This window comes from Zonotrichia albicollis, chromosome 5, assembly GCF_047830755.1.
Source record: "Zonotrichia albicollis isolate bZonAlb1 chromosome 5, bZonAlb1.hap1, whole genome shotgun sequence".
Lineage (NCBI taxonomy): Eukaryota > Metazoa > Chordata > Aves > Passeriformes > Passerellidae > Zonotrichia > Zonotrichia albicollis.
The window spans coordinates 41,237,907-41,264,094 of NC_133823.1; the positions used below are offsets into that span (position 1 = coordinate 41,237,907).

The window sequence follows — 26,188 nt, forward strand, 5'->3', positions numbered from 1 at the left end:
TAAATTTACCAAGAAAGAGATGAATTGTCAGTCTGTTGATGTTTATAGGTGGAGACTGAATGCCTTTCAAGATGATTTGCCTAAGGCAGTCATAAATTATGCTTTAGTCTAATTTATGTTACCAGCTTAATGTGAGTAAATAAGGTAAATGGGGGAAATAAACCTGTGACATTGAGAATACTCCAATTGTTTCTTAAGAAATTAAATATCTGGAAAAATGGAGTTGTCTCAAAGTCTCTGACTAAATCATTAACAAAATGAAGCAATGTTTGCAAGTGCCATAAACACATTTTCAGATGGTCTACAGAGTTTTTAGTACGTACATGCAGAGATTGATTTTCTCACTTTTTATTTTGACCTAGATCTTGTGGAAAAGATACACTTAATTTCTGAAAGTAGTGTAGCCATGCCAAAATGAGTTGCATGTTTGTGCTGCAGCACCTTTGAGAGGTGAATATGTATAGTATCCAAATGATAGTCATGGCTTGAATTTGATTGCATTTGTTGTGAGGATCAACTTCTTCCTACCTTTTTCAGAAGAATTTTAACTGTACAAAGATGTAAAAAATAGATTTGTAGGATATTACCTAGTCAAAGAGGCTTAGCATCATCTTTTGTGTGGATAACCAACCCTCCTGTCCTAGAATCTACCAGAAAGTGTTTTCAAATGGTAATAGTATTCTAGGCAGAAATCCAGAGCATTATATTTGCTGCCTGAAACTATAATGTAGGAGTTGTAATATATTCCCTAATTAAAAATATCATGCACAGTAGTGATTTCGTTATTCATTTATTATCTGGATCATTGAACTAATCTGAAGAAAAACAGCATTCTCAGGGACACAAGTGAAAAGGTTCCCTTTCTGTTTTTCCAGCAAAAGAGAGAATATTTTTTGCTTGAAAAATGACTTCTCATAACTTGCTACACAATTATTCTTACACTTCAGATAAATAGATGTTATATTTCTTGTCTGAAGGAACACTCAGGATTACTTTTGTGACATTTATGTTTTGTGGTATATGGATAATACTTCATAAATGTAAATAAATAGGAGATTGAAAAGCAAAAAGAAATCGGAGATTGGAAAATAATCTATAAAATTTAACAATCCTTAACTGCGAGGCTAAAGCTAATTTTCGGTCATTTAGAAGAAATTGAAAGACATAAATCCTAAAAATCAGAATCAGTTGCTCTCCAGTTATTTTCTTGTTGCACCAAGCTTACAAGTATGGGCTTTTAGCTCACATATATTGTAAGTTTTTGTCCTTGTCAGTGTCAAGTGGAGTCAAGCTGTTGCAGATTCAGGCTGCAGAGATTGGGCTGTGAAGCAGTAGACCCAGGTGGAGTCTGCAGGTCCCCAGTTCAGTCCTGAAGTCATAAATAGACACAATTTTCTAAATAACAGAATACACTGGTGAATACTATACAGTATAGAATAGATAGTGTTTGAAATCCACTGTATACTTTGTAACAATTTGTCCTGATTTTCAGTTGTGTTATGAATGATGCATGATGTTGGTCAGTTTTTTTCTAAAGCATCTACACCTACTAATGCTACTGCTTCTGCTCTTCTGAACTTTCAGATGCTATCTATATTTTAATAACACTAAGCTAGAAATAACAAAGTATTTTTTCTTCTAAATTTTATTAGACCTGCTTTACATTTTTCAGACTTCAACCTGATCATGGGTTTTGAATTTTTGTGGCTTTTTGACTACACATCTTTTAAATCTTTCCTATCTCTGCTCTCCAAAACCTTGAAATCAAGAAGGAGAAAATCACTTTTACAGTAAAACATGCAGTCCATTTTTAGTTTCTTAGTAAATATGTACAGAGTAGCACTAGAGATTCAGGACAAATAGTTTGGAAAACTAAAGCCTGAACCCTAGAACTGAGCAATGCTGCAGTGATACTGAGTGGTCACTTTTCTTTTTTTTGATTTCCAGATGCTGAAGCTTCTTTACTGGAATTAAAATAAAACATCAAGCATGTATATGTTCTCAGACCTCTTTCTTTTGGAAATTTATATTATTTGCATTGCAAAAATTTCTGCTCAGTTAATTTTACTATTTGTTTTTGTTGTACCATACATGTTTTTTGCTTTATACTACTACTTCATTGGTCTATACTACAAAAACAAATATCCTTTTTTTATAATATAACCAAATTATTAATGATGTGCATGTACCTGAGTTCTTATTTTAATTGTGTCTATCTGAAACTAATTCATGTTCCAAACTATTTCTTCCAGAGTGTTTAACTCATGACATGGCATTTTATTCAACAAATGCAGCATAAAATGTAAGGATTACGTAGACAAAGCTCAAAGGTGAACTCAGTGTTCCACTCTGCTGACAAAACTTCCTTATTTATCTTAAAATTCTGAGCTGTTATACTTCAATAATTCTCTTTTACACCGCAGAATAAATCTAGAGTATTACACATCATTTCTAAATTTTCTGTTGAACACAACACAGAAATTACATTGCCTTTGATTTGCTGAGTGCTGTCTCACAAAGAAGGAATATGATACAGAGAGAAGATCTGGAGCCCAGTGTATGGTTATGGCCTCTAAGCACTTCGGTTTTTCTCAGCTTGAGTTTGCTAATGCACATTGATTCATACTGATATTCAATAATTCACATTGACTGACTTTGCCATTAGGAATCCATTACTCCATTCAAGCACAATTTTAGGAAGATTATCTCACCATACTTTCAGTTGGCCCAGAGTACTCTTTATTTCCTTGGAAAAAAAAAAGTAAGCCCATGCAATACTGGAATAGAAATGCTGGTTGTAAAAGGTTACACAGACACGTGTACCAAAACTTTTTACAGTTTGTGCATTAATGAAATAAACTTATGTATATAAATCTCTTAAATCCATTACTACATACAGTTCTACCCTCAGAGAAAACCAGATTAAGCCATTTACTGTTGTCTAACACCAGGTCATAAACAGCAATTTTTCCTTTCATGATAAAGCAACTTAATCTGTTAATCCTTACGAAAAATGTAAATGTTTATATTAGTCAATTAGAACAGGACTTTGTTGTGCTCTTGTTCTCTTTCTCTTTCAGTATATACCTGATTTATTATTCAATACATTTTTTTCTTTTACATTTTTTCTTTCTACACTATAACTTTGCTGCTTGAAAATCCAGATGTATGTTCTAATTGATACTAGGAAAAACCAAGTTTTATTTTGTCTGTAAATTTTAAGCAAGTGTTATTACTTTCAAATCTGGATTTCTCTCTATTTTGCATTTTTCTAATGGAACAGCTAATAGTTATTGATCAAAGGTTTGATGTAGTTACTTATTCTAGCTGCCAAAGCACACAAAATAATTGCAATGTCAACTTCATTAAGCTTCCCAAAATGCAAAACTGTGATGGAAACCAGAATCTTGGTGTGGTGAGGTGAAAAATTCTTGTAGAATTCTAATTAAACAAAGGAAAGCCAGGGAGAATCATCTTGAAATGGTTTAAGATGGTGTATTCTTTTATATCAAGTGAAAATGGACGGAGGATGTCTGCAAGTACTTTGGAGGAGCTGTTTAAGATATAAAACAATCTTGTTAATTGGTATTTTGGTCTGTAAAACAGGATGCAGTTCAAGCAAGACAAATGGAAATAATTGCACTTCAGTAAAAATAATCAGCTGAGGAATGAAAGATAGAAACTGCCTAGCAAGCCAAAAAATGAAAAAAAAAAATTGAGATGTTTTATTGAAGGTAACACCAGTTGTCAAATTTATATTGTTGTAAGAGGAAAAAAACCCAACCAAACCCAGCACCTGGTAGCCTGGTTTGGTTATTGCGCTTACAATAAAACACTGGCCAGCTGAAGAGATTGCGGAGAAAAGCTTGGTGAATGATCATGTCCAGAAAACATGACCTGAGGAGGAAGGAAATAATCTGCTTCCTCCATCCAGTGATGTGAAGGAATGAACCAACAGTGGAACAAGAGATTTACAGACATTAAGACATATTTTCAAAGATCTGGGGCAGAGTGAAGACAGCTGTTGTGGAGTATTCAAAACCAGATATTTTTACTGAATGGCCTACACAAAAGCCTGTTAAGGTGGTTTTTTCACAGTTGATTCTGACTTAGGAGGAAGAAACAGAGAGAGATTTTGGGAGATATATTTCCAGTTTGATTTTGTGTGGTTAGTAAATTTGGGTAATCCAGGATGGAGTTACATAAAAGAAAGAGTAATCTTAAAATAAAAGAAAAAAAAAAGAAAAGAAAATCTGCTGCTTTGAATTATTTACATGTTTTTAAATTTAGGATTAATTTTTTTTTTACTTATGACTCTCCTTGAATAGCTTCACTTCACCTTTTATACAGTCTAATTCAGCTTATGCTTTGCCAGTCAAACTGACATAAAAAAGTTATTGCACGTTTTTCCTACACATTCCCTTCTGCATGATAGGAACTAACCAAAGAAATCTATAAAATATTATTTTATCTTTCCCTGCATCTTGGCGTAAAACTTGTCCAGGCTCTGAAACTTACCCAGTCTTCGGTAAGTTTCATCCTTGAATCTTGTTAGAAAAATTATTTTGTTGTTTCCATGGAGAGAACCCTTCTCCCCATCCCTTGCCCTTTCTGCATTTATTACTTGCAGTGCACCAGTATTTTTTTAGATGCATCAAGAATCTGAAAAATCTCTAATAGTACTCTCTCAAGCCAAATGCCAATGTTCCAGCAGGAATGCCCACTAGCTTTTATCAATATTGCTATAAAATCCAAGTCTCAGCTTACTTGAGTTTGTGTCTGTCAGCTGATTTATGTTTCTAGTCAAAATGTATTGAAAGCATAAAATGAAGCTGAATGGCCTTCAGAAAAAGTGGCATAAAATTGAAATGCTGAACATAGGAAAAGGCTTTTAATCTTAGTCTCTTTCAGACTGCATTATTTCTACATTTTATTCTTCATTTGCCATGTTTTTAACCTTCTTAGGCTTTTTTGCCTAAGACTAGAAAGAAAACTGTTTCCTTTGCCATTTCCTTTGCAAGATTACCTTGGGAAATTAAATTTTCATATACTTTACTACAATTAACTCAAATAGTTCTTACATTTTAGATTGCCTGTTATTTTCTCTTGGGAAAATTCTAGAGAAATGAAACCAATGAAAGGAATTTCCATTTGTCAACCTTTCTGATTCAGTACTGGCGTCTAAATAACCCTCTCTGGTTCTTTACCTCACTCTGTTCTCCCAAGGTCATTGTAATTCTTTCCTTACACTGCGCCCCAAAATCTTTGAAACAGGAATTGCAGCCCAGTTCTGTGCCTGCCGTTCAAAGTCAAACCCACGTCACATTTTCCCTATTTTGCACACCATCTCTGTCCCCATGTGCTCAGGCAGGAAAGGAGGTCCTAGAACTAAGTCCAAAAACTGCCTTTCATGCATCGCAGCATCTTCGCTGCTTGCTCTTCACATATTTTGTCCCACGTACAACATCTACTCAGCTATGATAAATCTCTAGGCAGAGGAAATACACTTATCCAGTAAGCCTATATAGAACATGAGTTTTAGAAGCACATTTCTGGAAGAAAAGGTGGAGAGGAGTAGTGAAAAAATGGGTCACAGGGTTGCTGATGCAGAGTAGGACTTCTGTGTTATATCACACATGCTTAATGTCTTAAGCAACAAAAGCAAAAATGTTTTGCTTCCCAAGGCAGTGGAAGCATGCTATCAAGGAAAGAAAGCGAGAGCAAACATTTTGTAACACAGTTCCTTTTTTATGGACGTCATGAAGAAAAATATTCCACAAAACTGAATTTCTCATTCATGGCCTCTGTTTTCCACAGATGGATGAAAAGTGGATAATTATAAGTGAGGAAGACAGAAGGCCTGGTGCTGTAAGAACCATTGCTGTGAGTCATGAGCCTGGAGCACATTTCTTTATGACAACTTTGTATATCTTACTCTGTCCATGAGGTTGTTATTCCACAGTAGCTATCAGCAGCACATTGGGTCAGTGGTGTTCCAAATATATTCTTTTCTAGTACAGAAGAAGATGATGTCATCATGGACAGACCTTTCTTTGACTTTGGAGACTGCTTTAACTGATAATAAATATTGAACTTCCATTTCAGACATACAGAAAGAATAAGAGATTGGAGAATATTTCTGATATAGCATCAAACTTTACTTACTCACTTAGTTCCTTCTTCAAAGGGGAACTAATTAGCAGGCCTATTATCACAAACAATCTTTCCCCTTTCACTACCTAAGTGTAATTTGCCAGCTGGTTGAAAACTTGATCATCTGTTAGAAATTTATTTGGTTTTATGTTGTTGGACTTTTTGAAACATTTTTTTAAACAGACTGACATATTTTTTTTTCCACAGTCACAGATATTGAACTAGATTTCTGGGGCACGTACCCAAGTTCAAAAAATACCCAATTCCCAGCCTATAAGAATATTTTTCTCCTCTACTGGGAAAGAACCTGCTGTAGGGGGATACAATATAAGAAAATAAAGGTAGTATAGTAATTAAGCTTACCCCATTAAGGAGTTGCAGCTGAGCCAATTATTAGAGATTAGGAACAGGCCTGACTTTAACAGGCCACAGCTGTAGCCTGAAGAGCGTTATAAAAGAGTGGATTGGTTGGTTGGGAGCAACTGAAGTCAGTTGGCTGCTGTGAGGGCAAGGGAGAGTCAGTGCCTAAAGGAGCTGCCTACAGGAATCATCAAGGAGGTGTGAAACTCTAGCAATATGGAATCTATGTAATGTAATGACAACAACCTGCTGCTCTTGGTTTACAATCACTTTATAACGTTATCTCCAAGCTGGTCTGAGTCAAAAGCATCACTCTGGATGCTGGCCCCATCTATTGGTGTGGTGTGGCAAGGCTTTGGCAGCAGGGGATCTGCAGGTGTGGCTTCTGTGAGAAGCTGGTGGAAACTTCCTCTGCATCTGATGGAGCCAATTGCAGCTGGCTCCAAGATGGACACACTGCTGGCCAAGGCCAAGATCAGCAGTCACAGCAGTAGCACCTCTGGGATAATGGATTTAAGAAGGGGGGAAAGCTGTGCAACAGCAACAGGAGGCAGAGAGAGGAGTGAGAATATGGGAGAGCAGCAGCTCTGCAGACTGCAGGGTCAGTGCAGGAGAGGGAGAAGGTACTGCAGGAGCAGAGGTTCCCCTGTGGCCATGGTGCAGACCATGGTGAGGCAGCTGTTCCCCTGCAGCTGTGGAGGGCCGCAGTGGAGCAGAGACCCGTGGGCAGCCCATGGAGGAGCCCAGCTGGAGCATGTGATGGCCTGGAGGAGGCTGTGAGCCCTTGGAAGGTCTGTGCAGGAGCAGGTTTGCTGTCAGGAATTGAGACCTCAGGGAGGGCCCACATTAGAGTAGGGTGTATTAGAGTGGTCTGTGCCTGAAGGACTGAAGTTTGTGGAGGACTGTCTCCTGGGGAACAGACATGTTGGAGAAGGGGGAGTGTGAGGAGCAATAGGCATGTGTGATGAACTGACTGTAGTTCCCATTCCCTATCCCCCTGCCCTGCAGGGAAGAAAGAGGTAGAAAATCCAGGAGTGAAGTTAAGCCTAGGAAGAAGGAAGGGGTGGATGAAAGCTCTTTTAAAATGTAGTTTTTATTTTTGATTCCCTGCTCTTTATTTTGATTCATGATAAATTGAACTGATTTCCCTAAGTCCGGTCTGTTTTGCCCATGATGATAGTTGCTGAGTGATCTCTCCCTGCATTTTACCCTGACCCATGAGCCTTTCATTGTATCTTCTCCCCTGTCCAGCTGTGGAGGGGAGTTATGGAGCAGCATTGATAGGCACCTGGCATGCAGGTGGCCAACCTCACTCCAAACTCGTGAATTTGTTGAGTTTGGTTGAGGCATCAGTACTGACTCTGCAGTACTAATCAGTAGAACAACATTTTTAAAACAATAGCAAGCCTTTGTTTCACTCTGTTCAATCTATATTATTCAGTTGTAGATTCAAAAGGAACTTACAAGATATAATTTTGGTAAATCCTTTATTGAAACAACTTAAAAATCAGGATATTGGATAATGTTGCTGTTTCTGGTGATATTTTGGAACAAGATGAATCAAAACAAAGTAAACTCTAGAGTCTACTGCACTCTTCCACCAAGGACTTTTGGAATCCAAGTGTAATTCCTTGCATGCAACACGCACCTTTCTCACCATGAAACTATGACAAAGTTTTTTAAATGATTCTCACCATTTACCATATTTTTATGTTTCTTCTTGAGTATTCATGGAATTCAGTAACACTAGACAAATGACAGTGACAAAGATCACAAATGGTGCTCTTGCTATTTTCTGTTTTGCTGTTTTCCCCATTTTTAGACCCTAGACTGAGGTCATTGAGAAAAACACATTGAAAGAGTTACACTTTTGAAGTTATTTTTCTCTATAGAAGAGTATATAAATCTTTTTGCTAAGGCAGATCTATTGACTGGCATTCAGTCTTGGCTTGTTGGTATATCTGGAGCAGCAGAAGCTGCACATGACCACGCAGCTGCAGGGCAGGCACACTTGAGCAACAGTGAGCAGTTTGATTTCAGTGTCAAACAGTTCATTGGCTGTATAACTCAAGAAAGTGAGTGGAATGTATGCCTGAATAACCACGGAGTCAAAACTTTGTAGAAGTGTAAAATTCACATTTATTGGAATAAATGTCAAAAGACAGCAAATTTTAGAGTTCAGATAACTTCCGGAAATAAAATAGCTTCTAGAGATTACTGTACACATTGCACTTGAAGAAATTTATTTTGCCAAACTTAGGGGAAAAAAAAAATCAGCTTTTGTTTAATTGTATAGTCAAATATTAATCTAATGTATAATTGATAGGAAAAAGACTGAAGAAAAGAGATAAAATTAAATTGGTTGAAATATAGACATAATATATTTCTTGTGGAAAGAAATGAAAAAAGGCTGTTTTCCCCACTATTGGTGGTAGAATAATCTTACCCAGAAGAAAAATGTAGTCTGCATTACAATTAGCAAAAAAATTGCAAGAAATTAAATGATTCAACCAGCTTGCTCTGCATTAGATTCTTCAATGATAAGATAAAATTAGGAAGCTACAGAGTAGTGTAAATTTCTTAGTATCCTTCTTTTCATGCTTAGCATATATTAAATGGCCAAATAATCAAAATTGTCTGCTCTCCTGTGTGCTTTTAGTTCATCAGCTTATTTTAAGCCTGTAAGCGTATCTGGAAAAATGACTAGAAATCTTTTAGCTAGACTACTTGCATGTTTTACATTACTGTTGATTTGGCAATAGACTTCAATTATTATTCTTGTTACAATTTTCAGTGTACAATATAATCTGTTAATATTGCCTGCCTAATGTTACTGAAAGCTCAACTGTGTTTTTTTCAGTTTGTTCAATCACTGGTGAGACATTTCATTACGGTGTCTTTTGTTAGATTCAGAACTAAAAATGACTGACATGAAATGGCACAATTTTTTTTATGAAAGATGTTAAAAGCTTGTGCTTCTGTTTTTGAAACTGAGTCCAAAAACTTACTGGATGTTCATTTAGAACTAAGAATTCTATGACTGCAGTACCCCAAGTCCTAAGGCAGAACTTCTTTCTGTGGGAGCAATGCTGATAAATTGGTGGACTCCTTTGAGCTGTAGTATGTGAGGTGAAACTTGTGTAAGTTTGTATTTTACCAAGTTCTAGTTCTTCCGTTGCAGGGAGGAAAAAAAGGGTGTTTCTCCTCCTTGTCCCTTTTATCCTAGCTGGCAATTCATTTTATGTAATCAGTTGTTACATTTTAATCTAAAGAGGCAGCAGGAAGTGTGTTCAAAACTTCACATAAAATTGTTTCTTTTCAGATTACAAAAGAGCTCTTCAAAAGGCTTCAACAGGAAAAGAACTTACAAATGTACTTGTTAATTGGTTGTGGTAGAAATGAGTGCCTAATTTCTAATTGTAATATGTGTCACTTTAGCTTCTAACCTTTGCTTCCTGTTTCATTTTCTCAGCTAGATTAAAGAACTCTCTACTACCTACCTTTTTTCCTCTGTGAAGATACTTTCATATCTGAAACAGATATATATCATTCCTGATATGTTCTGTTTAAGGAAACAGCTTGAACTCTCTAAATATTTAATTGTAAAATAGATTCTTAGGTACTAAAATTTTATTTGTATTTTTCTTTCAATGTATTTCCTAATCCTTCAGAATCCATTTTGAGAAAGGAACTCAGCTGTTGAGATATCTCTGATGAGCTGCAAAGATACACTGCAAGGTCTATCTCAGAGTATATATTAACATGATATATTTTTAAAATATATATATATGTTTGTATGTAGGTGTGCTTCTGTGTTTAGTCAAAGGTTTTATTAGTCCTTTTTGTCTTGGCATTTCATGGATGACTTGACTTTCTGAGCATGTTTTCATTGTTGGCCAGAGCTCTAGTCCATTCTTTTCTCTATTTAGTCTCTATTTATACATTTTGTTTGTAGGTATGTATGTAAATTCTGTGTTAGTTAAATTCACACAGTCCATGGGGGCTCTGTCCCTTGTAGAGCCCAGGATGACAGCTCTGGAGGTGACACACTCCAGCTGTGTGGTACAACGTGCACCATTTATCCCTGGGCAGCATTATTTCCTTGCCCATATGTGCCAGGAGGCTGACATGGCATCTTCAGCTGTGGTACCAAGTCTTGACTACATGGAAAGTAACAGTGCCTTGACTTCTCTAATAATTAATATAAACCTTTGGGGTTTTCAGTTTTTACTTCCATGGGGAGCTCCTTAATACATAATCTCAGTAAATTCTGGATTTTTACTAGAAGATGATATAAAATATCTTAGAGAACCCAAACTTTTCAGTGCTTCAGTAAAATGACATAAGCAGCAAGAAAACTGCTACTATTTTGGAATTTGGCCCTCAGCAAAATAATGCACTAAAGCAAATGAGAACACACAGTAAATGAGTTTCAACTACTGAATGATGCACATATCATTGATCTGGTTTTTAAAGTGCCTCTATATTTTTCATAGTATTCCTAAGGTTATGAATAAATTATGAAAGCTATCACTATGCATAATGCAGTCACATCATGACTGCAAATCTTTAAACCCGAACACCACAGTTATCATCTAACTTGTCACATTTACTGTAATATATTCACCTTCACTTGTGATTATATGTAGGTTCTGTTGAGACCTTTTGGAATTATGAAGTGAAAATGTAGCTACTGAAATATTATATAATATTTGAAGTTCAAATATTGATGGTTCTCTATTTTCTTGCCTTGTACAGATTTCAGCAGTAATATGACATATTTAATAATAGCATTTAATAACTCTACAATATGCTCCCTGCTGTACTGTGTAGCTCTTTATGAGCCAAGAAAATATGGAAGGCATTAAGTGAGTGAATCTTTCCTAAATGAATACCATTGCTGCAGGGGTAACATATTAAAACATATTAAACACATTGAAATTAATGAAGTACTGTCTATGTCCAGTGGGTCCTGTATTAAGATTTTTTAGGGACATATAGAGGTAGATGTACAAAAACTGTGAAAGAACAATAAACTTGGATTACTTGGATTAAATACCAGATGGATGGCTACAAGCATAATTCCCGTGCTTTTTACCATGTCAGAAGAACTCTGTGTTCCTGCTCCTTCAATTTCAGTATTACAGTCTGCCTCCTGATTTTTGGCATAAAGCAGATAAAGAGATTTCCTCCAAATGAATTGGTCTAATTTTGTCAGGGCAACGCAGGAACTGTGGAATGTTGCATACTCCAGTATCTGTGCTGATGACATCTATGGCTGAGCTGTAAATGGTGTTTCCCTTCACCCCCAAGAGGTCTGAAAAAAGAAATGTGTTTATTTTATATCAAAGTTTTGGTGGAAATACAACAGGTGGAGACTGTCCTCACAGTAAAAAAGTTTTTTTTTAAAATATCAAATTAGATAGGCTTTAGGCGTTTTGTTGTTTCTCAGTGTGTGTTACTCAGTCCATATACTTAAAACTATTTTCTTTTCAGGTGTTGTTAGTCAGGAAAAGGTAGGTAAGAATACAGTTAATGTCAGAATTGAGAGTCCTGGGACTTCAGTATATAGGACAGTCTTTTGCAAGTCTTTGTGGTTAAATCTCACAAGTCTGATGAGTAATCAGGTTTCCCCATGGCAGAAATAGCAGAAGTAAAGCCCTTAATGTGTTGTGAATAACTTTAAAAAAAAATTTTACCAGAATTCGGAAGTGGTTTTTGGCACAAATTGATATGTTTAAGGAATTTCTTCTTGCATGTAGAAAAGCTTCAGACAAAAATTCCCAGATCTTCTCTAATGCAATTGTCCAGATGCATTGGAGATAGTGTCATGTGTTTGTTGTAAAAGGGCAATTGCATAGGTGAGCTTTTTTGATCACTGAACTTAAAAATTATTACTGAAGCAAGGAAGCACACAAAAGAAACTGGAGCATGGAAATATGATGGATAATTGCTAAGGATATACAAAGCAAATTCACTACAAAAACATTCAAGGCATTAAAAACATTAATACATAGTAGATGATATGCACTAACTGGCTGTATTTTCGTAAACTTGGGCTATCTATTTTATTCAAAAAGCTGCTAGCCTGGTCAGTGTGCTGTGCTGTCTTTGCAGTGCACTTTAACAGTACTTGGAGCATGGTAGGTGATAAATCTTAAATCAGAGTCGGAGCCAACAAAGCGTGGTTTCCTGCAAAATGCCTGCACAGTGTGTATGACCTGCAGTTCACCTATGGACCTCAGAAACCACGTGCAAACAATTCAGTGAGTAGGTAGACTGACAATCTGATTTAAACATTGACTGATTTAATGGTTTTGCTTGTTTCAGCTTTCATAGGCCTAATTATGGGCATTATGCATAGCTGCATTTCCATCCTAATTATATGCTGGCTCAGTGATTTCTGATGGTTTAACTGCCAAATTCTAACCAGTGGCATAGGACTGCTCATTAAATAAAGCATTCTCAAATGGCTTGTTCTTTTAACTTTTCACTTGAAATTTAGGAATTCCAGAATCAAATAGTATAATCCAAGTTTTTCTCTGTATGACCTGCTATCTTATTTGAATCAAAAATAAAGCTAATTTCCATAGTATGGTGTGCTGGTGTGAAAGGGTGCAATTTTCAGTGTTAAGCTCAGTGACAGAACCTGTTTTTCTAGAAATGTTCTGACTCAACCTAATTTCAATTAGTATTTAATGTGTGGTTTTATGTCTGTGACACAGTGCAATTACTACACATTAGATTTCATGACCTACAGAATTTGTCAGGATAGCTGAGTGATTGAAGTAAAATCTCCTATGCACACACAAGTAGAATTAGTGAATTTAGGGTACCACTTTCACTTAGGAATCAATGAATATTTAATGAGCATTTCTTAGTTTTAATTGCATATCAAACCACAACATTTGGGCTTTGTCCTTTTAGGCTTCCTAGACTTCTTCTCAGAGGTCATAAAAACACTTGTCTTTTTTGACTTTAGCACTCCTTCTTTATGTACTCTTGACTTTCCAAGGGTCTGACTGCAAGAATTTTGTTTCACTAGCTCTAAAGGAGCACTTGAGCTTGAATATTTCTACCAGATATCTGGACCTGAAACTTCTGCTAGATTTAGTACTTGGAACTAAAATAGTTTAATGAGTTTGAATACGTGTAGATCCCAGTAAGTGAATAAAACTGCCAGAGAGAACACAATATCAGCCAGCAATCTGCGGGATTGGGTACTAACACAGAGTTTTCTGATTTCCACTTCTAATGACTTCAGATGCAAACAGATAGTGAGTGGTTCTATACTCTATAGTTCCAACAATTAAAAGCCAGCGCTGCTGAAGTGGATTCAACCTAGTGTCTGTAAGCAAAAATACCTTGTAAGAGATCAACATAGGTAAGAAGTAAAAAGTTTACCATCAAGTACTTAATTCTTTAACAGAGCCTTGGTGTTATTGTTTTTCTTGTTTGATTGGTTTTAACAGAAGAACCAAAAGAGGATACCCTTAGCAAGAGGTGGGTGCTGAAAACAATAAAGGACATATTTGTGACCTGAAAAACTGGGATATATTGATGACTTGGACAAAATTTGATTGTTTGAGTTTTTTACCCCCGATAAGAGACCAGAATTTTTATCTGAATATAATTTTCTATATTGCTCTTCACTAGGTTGGCAGTTGTTATTCCTTTGAAAATACTTATTTTTGAGAAAGCACTGCAGTTTGATATCACAAGTATAGACACAGATTTTCTTTCTTTTGAAAGAAAAACATTGTCAGCTTTAGTTACTTCACAGTCCTTAACATGATGTCCATAAAAGTCTGGAATAGCTGTGACTGACTTTTTGTATGTGTGTAGTTATGTCAGTAAACAGGGTGCACTCATTCCTTCGATCCTTCCAGGTTATTCAGGGAAAAATGCTTTGGAAGGTGGGGTGTTTTCTGTTAGGTTTTTATTCCTTGTAGTAAGTAAATTCTGACGTTTTATGTTGAAGTGCTGTATATTTACTTAGTTAGTGCAAACGCATACTTATTGGGCAGTCTGTTATTAATTACTGCATTTTCATTCTTTTAATGAAAGAATAGAATTTCTTGACAAAAGGTAAAACAGATTGCAGCACAAGAAGGTCCAGCTGAGTCACAGCAATTGACCATCCAGCTTAATGTTCTCCAACTGAGAATAAGGAGAAGTGCTATTTGGGGAATAGCATGGTTTTTTTGTTTTTTGTTTTTTTCTTGTCCATGAACTGCATTTTCAGGGACATTGGCAAGTTAGATTTTTCTTGTATTTTAACTTTTCTCTGTCCTGTGAGGGTTGGGGTTTGGGGTTTTTCTTGGTTCTAGTGTTATTCATTTAGTGAGTAATAGTTTTGCAGTCATTCACTAGATACAGAAAATTTTGAAGTGTAAATGTGATGTTCCTTTTGTGTCATGGTCTCCAAATTAAGGAGTCTTAGCTTTCTTAATCCTTCACTGTAGGGCAGTTGCTACAAACCTTTTTTCTTTGTTGTTGCCCTTGTCTGAACTTGAGTCCCCTGTTCTTTGGAGTGTAACTCAACTGAGATGTGGAGTTGCATGTGCTGCTCTGGATAACATGTTTTTAAGGTAGGTTTTTGGGGGCAGTGGGGTGGTTTAAAAGATATTCTTCTGACTTACTTTTAATCCCTCAGGAGAGGTATTAAAAGTAAGTCAGAAGAATATCTGTTAATTGCCAGTGCTAAAGTTGTTTGACCTGGAGTCCTGCTGTATGTTGAGCTGGTGGCATCAGAGAAACATCAATGATGACTCTAGGAAGTGTTCCTTATTTTGTTACTTTATGTTCTGGACTTTTTATACAGGTTTAGATTATTGTTTCTGTGCGTTCAGGAACTTGAAAATCTCTTGCCTTTTAGCATGCTCAATTTCACAGAATTCCTTAGCTTGTTTTTGACTTCAAGTTTTAGGTCTTTTGATGCAGTCTTTTGTTTGAAATCTTGTATCTGCAAATACAGGTGACTGCTTTTATGTGATACTGATTTTCCTGGCCAAAACCTTATTGAGTGTGAGAAATGCTTTTAGGCTCATGATGATGCTCATAATGCTGCTCCATGTATGTGTATAAAGAATATATGAATAGGCAGCATACAGCTTGCTTTCCAGTTTTTCAGTACTTCACTGTGTGTGCAGCCAAGACGTTTGTCAGTTTTTAAGTTAAATATTTTGGCAGATCATTGGTGGATGATAGTGAAGTGCTAATGTTGTATGGGTGAACTGATTCTGATAGAGCAGAGAAGAGAGAGCTGTCTAAATTATTACTCTTGTCATTATTAGTACTTATTCTGGTAGCTCCCACAATAGTTATGGCCCTGCTTGTAAAGATGGGAATACTTGTTCCTGTCTCCAAAGAGATCACAAGAAGTGCAAATAACAGATGAAAGTTGGTATACTATAAACAGCTTAAAGTTAAAATCAGCTGCATGTCAGATTGTGATCATAAGGAAAGCAACACATGGGGAAAAAGAATTTAATAAAAACAGAAAAAGGAATTTGGAAATGTAAATAGATTAAGTTTATATTCCAACTGTCTAATGGTAACTTCTCTACTCATTTATAAGCTTCTCTCCAGAGAAAAAGTTGTTTAATAAAAATAAGCATTCAAAGAGATTTTTTTTGATTGTTTAAAATGATCATTAAATTCAACCTAAATTTCTAAATCTGTACTGGCCTCAAAGCACCCTAAAACCAGACTTCAATGCAACAATACCCAACACTTTATGCAAGTTTCTACAGACCTTCACATTGAAAATTACATTCTCACTATTTCTGCATTTGTTTTCAAACTAATGTTGAATTAATCTTCTGCTTTGCTTATATGAAGTAATATACATGGAATTAAACTGCTTTCACCTGTCTGTAGCCATCTAAAGCAAAGCCATCTAGTTTGAGCTCACCCTCTGTTATCTGCTCTGATACATAGAGGTCTATTGCCATTCTCATGTGCTGGAGCTCCTGGTACAGCTCTGGACATGAGAGTGCAGACTTGTTTGGTGTCCCCTGTCCTGTGTGACAGTTTTTTACCAAGAGCTGAAATGCAGCTGGCATTTGGGCACCTGTCCTAATTCTCTCCACCGGACAGCTAAGAATTAATTTCTCTTGACCATAAAGTTAGCCAAATAAAATTATTTTGAAAATAAATCATGTCATTTCAGGCTTTTTTTTCTTCTCTGTTTTGGTGTTTTTTGCTGTATACAGGAAACAAAATATCTTTGTTCTTCTTGTCTTGTGTAGTTACAATGCATTTCACCAGTGATTTTTTTTTTTTTGATGTGTTTTAAATCCTACAGTTAGTAGCATTTTATGAATTACTAAGTGCTAATTATAATCCATGAAAAGATACAGGTTTTTTGACATAATGTGTGCCAGATACCTAGATATATAAAAGACATAATTACTTTGTGAGTTTTGTCTTTCAAAGGAATATTTCCTACAAATTTTCTTGCATATTATCTGATGAATCAGTTCTGTAGTGTCAGGAAGTTAATACTATTCCCTGAAAGCTCATAAATAAAATTAGACCTGGATATAGTTAGTTTTTAATTAAGGATATATGATCTTTGTTGCACCAGAATTGCTTTTTCCACATACCAAAAATTTAATCACTCTGGCCAATTCCTAAATAACAAATAATGCAAGCTTGATATCAAAGTATTGGTTATCTACTTGATAATTATTAGATAGTTAAATAAGAGCAATGTATCTTTCCTCAGATATTCAATTAAGATTTCTTAAAAGATTTATAAAAAAGCTCTAGTTAATCAGAAACTTTTTTAGAAATGTTGATAACCTTTGTTTTACAAATGGAACTGACAAAAGCCTTCTATTCAGAGTTGTGCCACATGATTTGTGCTGGGTATCAGTGGATTTTAAAAAGATGTTCAAGCAGGCATATATAAATCCAGTGTTTCTTTTTTCTGTAGAAAGCAAGGAAATTTATTACTATTCCTATTAAAAGCAGCATAAAAGCAGTGGGGAAAAAAAAAAGCAGAAATGAAAGGACTTTGTATATACCAGTATAAGTAAAGGCTATTGCCTGTTTGTCTAAGGAAGGTTGTAATGAGGAAGCAAATCAGAACTGATGAAAAAATATTATGGGGATAGGACCAGAAGGTTGGGGGAAAAGCGTAGATTGGATATTCTGAGCATCCAGAATATAAAAGGGTGGTGACCACAGCACCTGTAATGACTTAGAAAGTCATGGAGAACTGAGGAGCTACCACTGAGAAGGGATAAATATTCTGCGGATAGAAAACATGACCCTAAGAATTACAGCACTGTGCAAGAGTCCTAACTTTAAGTCTTGGTAGTATATGGAAACAGATGCTGCTTTTTCAAGGTCTCACAGCTTACTGAGTGATAGAATGAGGAAAGAATGAAGAATATCAGGCAAAAGTAACTTCTAAATCATCTAGTAAATAGCTAGGTGATTTAGCTATTTATTTTTTGAATAGTCAAAAAAATAGTGATATAGGAAGCTTAATGTATGTAAAATCTTATGAAGTATTTGGGATAGTTAAAATTAATAACAGTGGTTTGCAAAGTCTCATTGAAAAATTATTGTAAATTGGCTCAAATAACACAGAGGCTGAAAACTGTCCAAAGGACTTAACGTAAATAAAAGATAATGATAACCAGCAGTATTGAGCTGGGATGTGAGGGACAAGAGGTGTGTACTGAGATGTCAAGAGATCAATTTTATGTCTGATCTAATTTAACATTTTCATTAGTGATTAGCAAATTATATAGCCGGCATGTTAATGAGTTTCTTCAAATAAAGATGTGCTAAAAAGCAGCACAAGCCAATGAAGTTAGTTCAGAGATCTAGAGAGGTTAAAAAATGAAGAAACTCTTTGATCCAAGAGGCTGCATAATTGAATAGGTTGTGAAAAGTCTTTGAGACATAGATAATTGAGGTTTTTTTTTCTTATTATAAGCACACCTGTAGTTGGGATAACAAGAAAATAACTGTGTGCAAGTCCTGATCAATAGGTGCCACATGTGTGCAAATAGATGTGCCATCTCTGAGCCAGGCAAGAGGCAGATGACAAATGCCTTGGTGTCCCCTCTTTAGTGTTGACTCATGAAGTAGGTTGGCATTTCCACAGTTGCTACCACATCCACAATGGCTAGTTCTTCTTTGCTTTCTGGCATCATTGACACTTTGTGTTTTCCAATCACCTACAGACAGCGACATTAACTGGTATAACCAACATAAGCAGATCAGAATAAAATAAAAGAATGATCTGTTATTTCTGTTCATTTACGTGGACTTTCAGACTTTAGATGTTGCTCAATTTTGCTTCAGTTTTGTTCATATCTTTCCACATGCTGCTGGTTATAGAGCAAACCCATGTCTACCATGTTCCTTTCAGTAGCTGTGTAATCATTGAATGTCTAAGTTGTGTTGTCATGCACAGCATTTATTGTAATCTTTAATGTATGTGAATGTGTATGCCTGGATTGTCAAATGTAGGAAATATAATAGATAGGAAATATATTAACTCTCTATTTAGGCACATAGTGATTTATGGATGTGGTTTGGTGCATTTCAGACCTGTGAACCTCAATTCCCAGCACAGATGGGAATTGAGAGACTTTATCTACCTCACTGAGGATTGATAGCTAGGTTTAAGATATACTGATGTTTGTGTGTTGACATTGTAATGTTTTCCTTCATATATAGATTATCCTTATTGATATTATAAGACTAAAAAATAGAGAAAAAAAGTCAGACTTGGAGGAAAAATGAGGACCATTCTTAATCTAAAGGATGCTTGAAAATGATAGGATTAAAGGTCCATTTTCTGTACTCAGTTAAGAAACACATTGACAGAGACATTGCTCATAAATGATGGGGAAGTAATCTTACCTAAATTACACAGCTAGGTATTTTCTTATTAAGCTATTTGCTGATGCTCTTTAGCCTGTGTAGCTTGCACTAAAAAGCTTTAAATTCAAGAAGTCTTTTCATATTTAGATAAGGGATACAGAATGCAAAACACTTGAGCAGAGAGTGTGTGAGACATCTGGTCACGGATCAATCCTCAGTGCTGGTCCATGGATAAATTGGAGTAGCATTGGATATCCAGAAGAGGGCACTTGTGGCTCTCCAGTCCGTTTGCTCAACCCAAACCACTCTGCGCTACAAACCTTGTGATTGCGGGGGGAAGGCTGGAGAGACTCTTGTCTGAAATGAGCCAAAGTGCTAATAAGCAATTATGGGTTTTGCACGGCATCAGTTGGGAGATGTGCTTGCAGGTTTCTGCTATCAGTGGGCATATTTATCACACAAGCTGCTATCAAAAAAGAACAACACCTTTCAAGTGCTTTCAGAGCGGCAGCTGATGGCTGCAGAAAGCCACCCTTGTACCTAAAGGATTAAAAGCATTTTCTGCTAAAAGTTCAGCCCAACCTATTAGACTTGATAAGTATTTAGACAGTGACACTGGGCGTTTAGGGGCAAGAAAAAATCTATTTCTATATTTCTTGTAGAGGAAAGAAAAAGAATAAAAAGTTGATGGAATGTTGTTCTTGATGCAATATAATTCAGTATTTGAGGTTTCGCATGGAAAACAAGATACAAAAAATTTGACTGCTACAGTTTTAAAACTCCAGATAATTATGCCTTTGAAACCAAAATGTGTTTGAGTATGATAAACAGAGATGATGTTTATTGATCACATAGCATTGAAACCATGACCCCTAAATTCTAGTACATGAACTGAGCAAATGTGCTTTTGAAGAGTCAAATCAGGAAGACTGAGATGATTTAGCTTCTATGCCTAATAAATGAGACATAAAATATGGTAATTTTGTGGGGGATTTGTGTGATGTTAGAAGAATAAAACCTAATCTGAGCTTTTCCCTCGTATAAGCACATTTGGTAGCAGAACAAATATTTTGAAAGTGCCTATGTTGCAAAAAAATCATAATGTTTAGTACACAAAATTAAATTATTTCAGAAGTAATTTCCAGTTAAATAGATATTTCTTTAACTGGGAAAGTTCCCATGAGAAGTTACAACTCAACTGAATGTGTTACTGTGCAAAAGTCTCGCCTCCAGTGAGCCCCTCTTCCAAGGGGCATTGAACCTTTCTAACTATATTTTCCTCCACTGTTTTCCTGGAATTACCAGGACTGACTTCTGACATATGTAAAATTGTGTCATATGTCGCATGCAGCATTCCGAAGGCTAGAGTTTAGTGGTGCCCTAGGCTTGAGAAAAACATTTTTTTTTAATATGTGTTTGTTAAACTTTAGTGAAGTGTCTTGACGAGTCTTGAGAGGTAGAAAACAATCATTCCGACATGCATTGACAACATTCAGTTTCCAAAAAGTGAATGTCTTTTACAATTACATCAGCTAAAGCTTCTCTTTTTTGCTGTTGGTGAAGAGTGCCGAGTGAGAATGTGTGTGTGCTCTCTCTTTTGAGAAGATGTAGAGGGATGTGTAGCAGTGGCATCTCTTTGGGGTTTTTTTTATTAGCTACTGTTTTGCAAATTAGCCTTGCTGAATGATTAAATTGTATACATTTTTAGCAACTCTCCCTCCAGTTGCTATAGCAATGCTGCGGCTATCGTGATGTGTGAGTCTGGGCTTTTGGGAAAAGATTGTGAGGCCAGCTGATGTGGTTTGAATGAAAGGGAGAAGCTATCTCACATAATTCTTTTGACAGGAAGGTTTGTTTTTTGTATTGATCAGTGTTAGCTGAGAGAAAACTATTTTTCCTATAAATCTTCCCTTGTTTAGTTTTTCCACTGGGATCTCAACACATCAAACTAATTGAATAGTGCTAGATACAATTTGTAAAGCAGTATCATCAAATTCATTTCAGTTCTCTCTCTACACTGTATTTCTCACCAGTGCCCTCTTGAGTTCTTATTAAGTGAAATTTGATGAGCTGTGATGATTGCAGGATCACCTTCTTGATTCACAAAGAAGCTGCTAAGCAAAAATATTCTACAATGGATTACAAAAGTAATCCTCTAATTTCTGCCCCTCCAAAGACTGTGTTGTATATCTGTTCAGGTTGGCATGAATGAAAAAAGAAAAATGGCATTTTTTATTAACATATCTGTACAGTATCTGTGGTTGAGATGATCTTAAATTTAGACTGTCATATTCTTACTGCTGACTGAAAAATAATGAAAATAAAATAGCTGCCTGCATTCTCAGGAAACGAGAGACCTGGAAGATATGACTGATTTAAGTGTCTATTCCATTTAAGGGGGCAGGACTGTGATGTAGTACATCAGATGAGGTTTGTCATTCCCAAATTAAAACTTGTGTATTGAAGAGTACACACCAAAATTGCAAAAAATGGCTGTATGAAATATCATGTGTCCCTCTTCTATGAGATGGCAAGGATGAGGAATCAAGGAGTGTGAGGGGGTGGGGAGGATGTCTGTGCATATTGGTAATGTTTTACAGTTGTGAAAACTCATAAAGGTCTGGACTTGTGCCTACTTTAAAACAAACAAAAAACTAATGCCTTTAAATGTGCCAGGTAGATGCCCATTATCATGCACTTAGTTTTTTAATTTTCTTGCATTAAAGCCAAGAGCATTGCTCATGATTAATGTCTATAGGTCCGGTAACACATTATAAAGAATGGTCAGAGGATTCTTACAATATTGGTTATGCATTCTTTCTTTTTGTAGGCAGAAAGGTATCAAATGGTTCCACTATATGTCAAATAGAAAAATTCCAGTTATAACTGGTATAAATGTTTCAAGTTCTTCTGTCGTTACAAGGAAGGAAACAAGAGAAATAGAAAGTGTTAGTATATTTTGGACAGGAAGTATGGTTTTAACCAAAGCATGATTTATTTTTCTCCATGTTTTCAGAGACATTAATTATTGGTGGACTCCTGACTGAATCTGGAGTAAGCATGATTCTGTCCTTGGTCTATAATGTATGTGATGAACACAGCTGGTATTAATTAATATGTCCCACAGATATATTTTCTTCAGCTTGTGAGAACTATTTTTTCTGCTGGAGTGTCGTCTTTTTTCCAGCACACACACTTGTAATGGCTGTTGCTAAATATAGCAAAATTAAGTATTTGCATTTTTTGAGGACTCTGGATGAGCATTTTTAAAGCTTGTAAGGACAGCAGAAACATACTTAATGAAGGGTCTAATACACAACACATGAGATTCATTTCAAGTCACATGTAGTACTAAGGAACACAGAAAATTACTTCAGGCTATAGGAGCCTGATGAAGGAGCAGACAATTTCACTAATTAAATCCTATTATTGGTAGAAGTGAATATGTTGAAAAAGCATACCTCATGATTATAAGGAGGGTAGACAGAGGCTGCCATAAGCACTGATACCACACATCAGACTTCTGTTATCCAAAACATGGGCACATAAGAGGTTACCTAGGTCGTTGTCATTTTCTCAAAAATATAGATTATCATTTTTTGGTATAGTAACTTGCCTCATTCTCTAAAACTTTTTCAGATTCTCCTGTCAACTGATAGGCATTTAATTCTGCTAGAGGGTGCTGGGAGGTATGGGATGGCTAGAAGAATTTTTGTAGCCAGCTGAGTCATTATCTCTAAAGTATGTAGAAAATGCTTCATTCACAATACAAGTGTCCAGGTACTCCAAGATGCAGAGAATCAATTTTATTTTACAGCTGTAATAACATACTCTAACCTATGCAGTTAAGTAAATGTTTTTTTAACTGGCGCAAACTGTATCCTCTCAACTCTAACGAATTTTGTTTATTCTTACTATCCCTTTGGTATATTGATTCAATGAATGGGATCTACGGTAGCAGCAAAACTGATGTGCATAAGGAGGTCTTTGTTGGTTTTATCTCTTTTACAGTCTGTCACTATACACTGCCATCTCCAATAAATTTATTCTTCCATCACGTATGCACCTCAGGCACTCACGGTAGGTTTCCTTCTTCCACCCGTACCATACTGTTTCCTCTCTTAATTTGACTTCAGGCTCTTTCCACTAGCTTTGTTCTCTCTGCTTGTCTCTCTTAATACAAAACACATCATCATTTCCTATAATCTGAGAACTTTGAATCTTAATTACTCCATATGTCTTTCCCTATATTTATTCCCTTTTAGTGCTTCTTGCTTTGCTTCTGTGAATTTCATTATTTGCCTTTCAATCTGGCTTTAGACTCAATTCTAACAAGAGCATAGTAATAAGTGCTCACTAGAAATACTACTGAACAAACAGCCCAATTTACTGTCAGGACTTCTTATCTGGTGGTTCTGGTTCTGATAATAATTCAGCAATTACCTTTGAGCAACCAGTTCATTCCTCCTGTGCTTCTCTTCTCAATTCTTCAATTATTTTGTCTGTCTTCTCTTAATAGAGTGATTTGGAGAGAATTACTTGCATAGAGTTAGCAGAAATGGAATCATGCAAGTGCAGAATGTTAGAGGTTGCAAGGGGCCTCTGAAGCTCTCTTGGTCCCACACCCTGCTTAAAGCTGGCCCAATCATCATTTGTTCACTGATTTTTTGAATATATCCAGGGACACAAATTGTATATCCTCTCTGGGCAACCAGTGTCATTTTTTGGGTGTTTCTCTAGGTGTTTTTACCTCTAAGGATATTGTTACTGAGAGCTTGTGCTGTTCTATTGTCCAGCGATCTTCTCCTTGGAATCTAATATTCTTCATTGCTAGAAAGAAACTTTATATTTGAACTGAAGTTTGCTACTCAAGAAAATTCTTTTTGTCAGATTAAATTAAAATTGTTCTTAGGTTTAGAAAGAAGTTTCCATATGAAAAATTTCTAAGCCTATCATTAACATGTTAAATGTAAAATAATAGAAAACTGTCCTGATCATGAAAAAACACATTGAATTCTTATCCAGTGGACAAAACAAACACACCAGGAAAGCTGAACCACATTATTGCTTTTGTATCAAGTATGTGTATGGTTTTGAGCATTCAGCAATTGTTTTTGTTGACACCAAAGTGAACAATATGACAGCTGCATTTTCAGATGTTGAATCACAAATTCTCTGATTTCTAAATGCGTATTACAGGTAACTCTTAGTCAGTACTGATTAAGGTGCCAAAATACCTCTCAGAGTAAGAATAAAATCAAGATGCCAGAGGAATATGGGAAAATATTGTATGCTTGAATATGACAGCATTTTATCATAGCTGATAAAAATGCCTGTAAATTTACCAGTCATACTAAAATAAGCAATCTGTAGCTTCAACCATTCACAATGGGATGTGCTCAGTGCAAGTGCTGTGCAACTCCCAGTTCTGTAGCCCTGGGGAAATAGATGGATGCTGCCATTGTGTTATTATTGTTGTATGACTAAGATTCTGTTTTCTATCTGTGCCTGTTTAAATACAGCCTTCAGAACTGAAAACTGAGTTCTATTCAAGAGTTTCTTAGGGCTGATTTGTAGACATATGCAGTTTAGAAATATGAAGGAGGAAAGATAATCTGCTTGAATAGTAAAAGTATGTAGACCAGGATATCCCCATATCTCCCTCTTTCAGTCAGAAATGGTATTAGTTTGACTTGCTTTTAAACTCAAAATAAAGCTAGAAATTTCCTTTGGATTAATTATGTTCTTCCCAGTATCTCTTAATCCTACTTAGTCTTTCTCCTTGATCAGTTTTTAAAGATTTGAGTGATTAATCCTGCCTGTCCCAAGAACAGAGTGAAGAAGAGAGACTATTTTTCAGAGTTGCTACACTTCCCAGAAGTAACACAATTTGGAAGCAATTTGTGGAGAGGTAGTGGTTTTCTCCACTACATTATTTTGTTTTGTTTTGTTTTTTGTGTCTTGAGGCAAATCTGAGCATTAAGAGTTATTTCTATCCCATTTTCTATTCCATGCTTCCCTTTTTGAGTCATAATCTTGGTGAATATTCAGAGCATTCAGCTGTATGCCTGCCATCTGCTTCTTGACAGAGAGTTGCTTGTCTGTGCCTGCCACATAGGAAAGGCTTTTCCCCAAAATCTATCACTTGATGCTGACATTTTAAATTTAAAAGAAGCTTACCCCAGTACCTTAGTCTTTCAAATCAGTCTCAGGTTGATGTACACACAGTTTAATAAAATTTATAAAGTTATAAAACAATCCTCTCTATTAGTTAGCTTCATCTGGAGCCACTTTTAAAACTAAGCAAGACTAATGTCACAACACAAAAAGTTTCTAACAATATAAAAGAAAACTTTGATTACAGAGGTGGCAGGTGGAAAATATTGTCTTCAAGAGTAATCATAAAGCAGCATAACAACTCAAAATTATATTTAATAGCAGTTCATTTTCATCTTAGCACTTCTCTTCCAAGTATCTCAAGGAAGGTTTTGGTTTTTAAAGTTACAGAAAATAACATGCCTATTCCTCTTAGACTGTCTGACACTGTTATATCAAAGTAGTATGAATATCTAGCATGTTACCCCTTTGTTTCACAGTTCTGAGTATCTTTTATCCCTTTTTGCTCCAGATAAAATGTGCTCTGCCTTTTCTTCTGAAGCTTAAGAAATGTAATTGAATTTTTATGAATGTTCTTGATTTATATACCTTTATGAAAGTTGTTTTGTTAACTCCTGTTTTCACCGGTTTTCTTCTGAGTTACTTCTTTTGACAGTAAGGACCCTTTGCCTTTAGGAAATAGTTGTGGAATAACTGAAAACCACTG

At 35.9% G+C, this 26,188-nt stretch overlaps 1 protein-coding gene across 8 annotated transcripts in view; it reads left to right on the forward strand.

The window, feature by feature from the left end:
- The window catches only part of SGCZ (sarcoglycan zeta), a 391,625-nt gene that overhangs the window by 15,846 nt on the left and 349,591 nt on the right, over positions 1–26,188 (forward strand). The window contains exon 2 of one of the 8 annotated variants that reach the window (XM_074541471.1): positions 5,818–5,883. The exons of the other annotated variants lie outside the window; for them this stretch is intronic. The gene's annotated coding sequence lies outside the window, so the exon portion shown is untranslated. The remainder of the gene's footprint in view (positions 1–5,817; positions 5,884–26,188) is intronic. 8 annotated transcript variants of the gene reach the window in all.